This window comes from Choloepus didactylus, chromosome 17 (genome assembly GCF_015220235.1).
Source record: "Choloepus didactylus isolate mChoDid1 chromosome 17, mChoDid1.pri, whole genome shotgun sequence".
Taxonomy (NCBI): domain Eukaryota; kingdom Metazoa; phylum Chordata; class Mammalia; order Pilosa; family Megalonychidae; genus Choloepus; species Choloepus didactylus.
Genome location: NC_051323.1, coordinates 36,911,117 through 36,917,116, shown reverse-complemented (window position 1 = coordinate 36,917,116; position 6,000 = coordinate 36,911,117). Strand labels below are relative to the sequence as shown.

The window sequence follows — 6,000 nt, the reverse complement described above, 5'->3', positions numbered from 1 at the left end:
GGGATACATATAATAGTGCCTCAGATCGACAGAGCCCTTTGCTTCATAGAATTTAGGGCACTCTAGTTACAGTGAATCCTGCATCCTCTGGGTAGAGTGACCAGCATGACTTGGGATCTCACTCAGCCATAGTGAAAACTATGGAAATATTACAGGGAGGAAAAAAAAGAACCAGCTAAGGAGAGACGTAAACCTTCCCCAAAGCTCTGGCTGGGCAGCCTGACTCCTTGCAGGTGGGAAACCAGGAAAATCCAGGCCACGTGGTTTCAGCAGCTGCCTCCTTCCGCCTCGTGGCACAGAGCTGTTGAGAAAATGAGAAAAACTCGTTGGGCCAACCAGTAATTAGGCAGGAGCGTGGAAGTCAGGTCACTGACTACTCAGGCTTCTCATTTCTCCTTGGCTCAGCCAAAACACCAGCCTCTGTCGCAGGAGGATGCAGACAGGATTCTCAGGGCGCCTATTTGCTTCTCGTGAACTGACAGCCGGGGGGTGGGGGTGCGATGGTGGCAGGTGGCTGTAAACGCCGCAGTGTGCAGTGTGGGCTGTGTGAGGCCTGCGCTGGCCCCGGCGGCTGAGCGGTGGGGTGAGGAGGGATTGCCACACCCACGCCAAGCCCAGGGCTCGCCTCCGCAGCACTTGGCTCAGCAGCAGCACAGCCGCAGCCCCCAGAGAAACAGCCCCAAGCAGGCCACGGCAGAGGCGGAGCAAGAAGGAAGAAGGTTCTGACGAGGAAATCAACCCTTCCTGTCCCTGGGAGCAGGCCTTCCCCGACCCCGGCCCACCAGGGTGTGCACAGGGGGGGGGAGTAACTGCGGGTGGGCGCCCTGGCAGTCCAGAGAAACCAGAGCCCAGGTTCTGGCTCATCTCCCCCAGCCCAGGCTCCCCGAGGGGCCTTCCTCCCTGCTTGGCGGCAGATGAGCAATGGAAAATAAAGGGCTTGAACCTGAAAAAATTAATCTGGAGATGGTTAAATAAATGTCCAAGTGTGTTTTCCGTGTTTTTCTCTGCTCTCTCTGACTCCCATTCCAAGGCAAGTGAAAATGTCTTTCTGAGTGAAGCCCTCAGAGCTCTGGGTAAGGAGATAGTGTTGTTATTATTAGGGCAACTGGGAGGGAGCTGTGCCATCTCAGGGCAGGGCTCGGTGGGCCGTGTGGGAGGCAACTGTCAACAGCTGGGAAGAAAGCTTGTTTATTGTCAGCAGACTAGAGCAGAGATTAAGACAAGCCTGGGTCTATAGATCACACCCTCGTAGCTGCAAGCAGCTGCTGCTCAAGGCATTAAATCATCCAAGTATGTGGGTCCCCAGGGTCCCCATTCAGGGATGACTCAACCAACAAGGAAACCCAGGAGGCCACCAGGAGAGCTGGGAAAATTCCCATGGGGACACCAACCAAACACCTCCCATAGAATAATGCAGCATGCAATGCCTTTCCCAGCAGATTAAACTTGAAGACCCAGAACCAGCTGTGAAGTCCACACAGTAGCTCCATACCAGACTGTTTTTCATGCATTCATTCATTCACTCGTTTGTTCATTCACCAGATACTAATTGTGCACCTTCTCTCACAAACGTGCTATGTGGGGCTAGGAATAGAGCAGTGAACCAGACAGATTTGATCCCTGCTCTCACAGAGTTTACAGTCTGCTAGAAATGACCTGCAAGTAAACATTGTCATGTGATGAGTCAAGGGTACAATAGCAGGGGAAATCTAAACCCACCACACAGAATTTATTGATGTGGAAACTGTCACGAAGAGATACTGTGAAGTTCAAGATATTAGGGTCTCAAGAGAAGTCAGCCTAAGGCCATCTTGCTTTCCTGCAATTAAACTTTTAGCTAATATCTACCCTTCTGGCTGGCATTCTATTTCATTACCAGTCTCTTGAACATAAAACCCTGGGAAAAGATAATTATAACCATAAAGCATCCATCAAAGTATCCAGTATTCTCTGGGTACTGTGACAGCCTCCTTTATCCACTGAGGTCATTATAAACATCATGCTATTATCATCTGTCATTGTTACTCTTCCTGTGACAAAGACAATCACCAGGAGACCCTCCCCAAGGAAGTCCAGCCTTTCATGGCATTATATAAGCAGCCTCATAACATCAAAGAGGAGATATCCTCAGGTGCTAGGCAGAAAAAGTGAAGTGATGAGAAGTTTCACTGACTTCTCTCAGCACAGCATCACACATGAATCTTTGAAAATGTAAGTCAGATTATGTCCTACCTCTGTTCAAAATCCTTCAATGTTCCCTATCTCAAAGTAAAAGCCAAAATCCTGACAATGGCCCACAAGTCCCCACATTATCCAGTTCCTCCTTACCTGACTTCCTTTCCTACTGATCTCTCAGGGCTCACTCCCTCTCCTTGCTGGTTTTCCTTGAATGTGCCAAGTACACTCCCTCCTCAGGGCCTCTGCACTTCTCATTCCCTCTGCCTGGACTCTCTTCTGCCAAACACCCACACGCTCACTCCCTCACCTCCTCCAGGTGTCTGCTCCAAGTCACCTTATCAGTGGCACCTTCCTGGGCCACCCTATTTAATAAGATAGCAACATCCCTCTAATTCTTAGCCTCCTTTCCTGCTATATTTTTCTTCACAGACAGCATCACAATCTGATACACAATATAGTTCACTTGTGGTTTGTCTCCCCTACTAGAATGTATGCTCCTTGAGGATAGAGGCTTTTCACCCCCCACTTCTCCATCAACAGTGCCTAGAACAGTGCTTGGCACATAGCCAAAGCTCAATAAACATTGTTGAATGAATGAATGAACACATGAGTGGATGGATGAATGCATGAATGGTAAATTAATTGGGAAAGGAAGAACTTCAATAAATGGTGCTGGGATTTTTGGCATTCTGGACAGAAAATAATAGAACTTAATCCCTCACACCATACAGCCAAGCAAATCTGGATGGATTAAATACCAACATATAAAAAGTGAAACCTAAAAACTTTAAATCATAATATAGGAACTATCTTTATGATTTTAAGATAGAATTTTCTTAGATAAGATGCAAAAAGCACAAACCATATGAAAAAGACTGATACATTTGACTATAACAAAAATTAAAACTCTTTACATCAAATAATACCTTAAACAAAGTTTAAAAAGCAAGCAACAAATTGGGGTAAGAGATTTGCAGCGTATGTGATTCACAAAGGGTTAGAGTTCAGAACATAGAAGCAATTCCTACAATAATAAAAAGATAATTCTCAGTAGAAAGAAGGGGTAAAGGAAACAGAAAGGCAATTCATAATAGAAGAAACTCGAATGGCCAATAAATTTAGAAAAAGCTGCCTAACCTCACTAGTAAACAGGGAGACATAAACAAAACCAATTAGCCACTTGTGTCCATTAAGTTGGAAACAACTGAAAATCTGATAAAATTAAATGTAGATTAAAGTTTGGAAAAATGAGACCTCCTTCACCACTAGTTGAATTTGTATAGCAACTATATAGGGAGAAGAATTTGGTAGCAAAAGGGAAAATGCACATATCATTCAACTCGGCAATTCCGCTTGTTATAAAGAAACCCTCACACATGTGCACAGGGAAAACGTGAAGCTGTTCATAGCAGTCCTGTTTGTAAGAGTCAAACGCTGGAAGCAACCTAAATGTCCATCAATGGGAAATGGATAGTTACATATTCATACAAAGGAATACTATACAACAGGGGGTCAGTAAACTTTTTCTGGGTCAGATAGTAAATATTTTCGGTTTTATGGGCTGTACGTCTGTATTGCAGATTCTTTTTTTTTTTTAAACAACCCTTTAAAAATGTGAAAACTGTTCTCAGCTGCAAAAAAAAAAAAAATAGCAGCCAGATTTGCTGACAGGCTGGATATACCCACAGGCCATAGTTTGCTGATCCCCTGCTATTCAGCAATTAAAATTGGTTAAATGTATGTATTGCAACTTGAATAGATCTTAAAAACGATGAAAAAGCATTCCAGGAAATATGTACAATATGGTACAATTTAGGTAAATCTTTAATTCGTCACAAAATACAAATACATTTGTGTAGTAAATTATAAAATCATGCATGGAAAGGATACATAATTTCATGATAGGAGTTGCTTCTAGGGAAGGAAGAATACAATTGGAGTGGAGTACAAAGGAGATATCAGTGATATGTTCTGATAAAATCATCTGAGGCAAATAATGACCAAATGTAAACATTCACTCATGGTATTGGGTATAGGGGTATGTGTTGTGTTATTCTCTGTATTGTTCTATATTTAACATTTTTTTTTCTGAAATACATACAGAAAAAAAATTAGAATGAACGAGAAAAAGGAAGGAAAAAGAAGGATTGATAGAAAGCATGCCAAAGTCTTCATAGTGGTTATCTCTGCTAGGTGGAATCAGTTATTTTTACTTATCCTATTTTCTAAATCAACATCTTTCTAAAAACTTGAGTTGATTTTGTGATGAGAAAATAGAGCTTATAAAACTTTCCAAGGCACCAGCTTAACTACTAAACACATCTTTATATTTGGAATCCTGAATGAAGAGGTAAGTCCTACTTCCCTCTTCAGAAACCCGGAGTGTCATTCTGAAGAAGGCACTTGTACTAGGGCCAAAACAAACATCTGTCATCTTGCCTAGACATGAGGCCAGGTCTGGTTTTCTGTGTCTCCTATTTCTCCATCCAGTGTTAAATTCATCTCCTTAGCTGGGCAGGGCTTGGGACACTGCCCACTGCTCTCCAAGGCTGTACGACAGACGGGGTGAGCACCGTGATGATGGTGATGTTTCAGTGGGAGATCCGCTACCTTGGCCCCTGATAACCATCACCCCATGAGCTCAGCTGACCTCTCACTAGGCCTAGGACAGTAGACCTTGGGGTGGGGGTAAGTAACATTATTACTCGATAACAGTTTCCTCTCTTCCCTGGGAAAGTAAGTCTTTCAAACCATTTACCAACATGCTGGACAACTTGGGGTGTGCTGGGGTTCCAGTTTTACACATGTTCCTCATTTTTATGGGTCTCCTGACTTAAAACACTTTCTGACTTGCCATATGAAGATGCTACTGCTTCCCTACCAAGGTTTGAACTCATGTCCTGGACCAGGCCAGTATCAGGGGTGTACCACCTGTGCAGACTCACAGGGCCCAGCTCTGAGGGGGAGCTTCAAGTCTGGTTTCGTGCTCTACAGTCTCTGTCACTGAACTTGTGTTTTGTACAGGAAGTGTGATGGAACAGTGGAGCATGCATGTGAGCAGAGGAGATAAGCTGAGCAGCACTGCAGGCACACACAGGTCAGGCCTGTGGGCCCACCAGACTGCATTCATGCCAAGCAGTTAGCCTGGCCTGGGGCAGTCCAGAGCACTGCAGAGCACTGCAGGGCCCTGCGGGAACGGCCAGGTCAGGGCTAAACCCAGATCAGTGACAGTGGGGGCAGCCACAGCAGAAGCAGTAGCAATGGCCACAGTGGCCACAGCCCCAGGTGAGAAGGGAGGCTCCTCCACTTGCCTAACCATCCCCAGAGCCCTGGGGCATCTGTATGACAACGCTGTGGCCTGAATGCTGGCACAGGAACTGCCAATGCTCAGGCATAAACTTTGTTGGTAAATTATTACAAAATAAAAATGCACATATGGACATTGCAGTAAAACATATCTGGGAGTTAATAGAATCCCCCTTTGAGTTAGAATCTCTGGTTTTGAAAACTGCTGCCTCCTGCAAAGCAAATAGCCACAGGCTTAGAAATAGAAATTAAATTTAAAGACTGTTACATTCAACCGAAAAGACACTATTTTCATATGAAGCTTTGGATGGGCCTATTATTAATGAGAAAGAATTTCAAAATTAATTTTTCCTTATAATGGAAGCTACAGCAATAGAATGAACAAACAGGCATTTTGAATTATATACAATTCATGAAACCACTTTCAATTTCTTGTATGACTCCAAGTTATAACAAATGTCAGAGGAAACATTAAACTGCCATTGTAAAACTTACAATTAAAATTAAATTCAAACT

General features: G+C 43.9%; 1 protein-coding gene across 1 annotated transcript in view; it reads right to left on the bottom strand.

Moving 5' to 3' along the window:
* Positions 1-266: 266 nt before the first annotated feature.
* The window catches only part of CLHC1 (clathrin heavy chain linker domain containing 1), a 186,400-nt gene continuing 180,666 nt past the window's right edge, over positions 267-6,000 (bottom strand). The window contains exon 13 of the transcript XR_005212352.1: positions 267-301. The gene's annotated coding sequence lies outside the window, so the exon portion shown is untranslated. The remainder of the gene's footprint in view (positions 302-6,000) is intronic.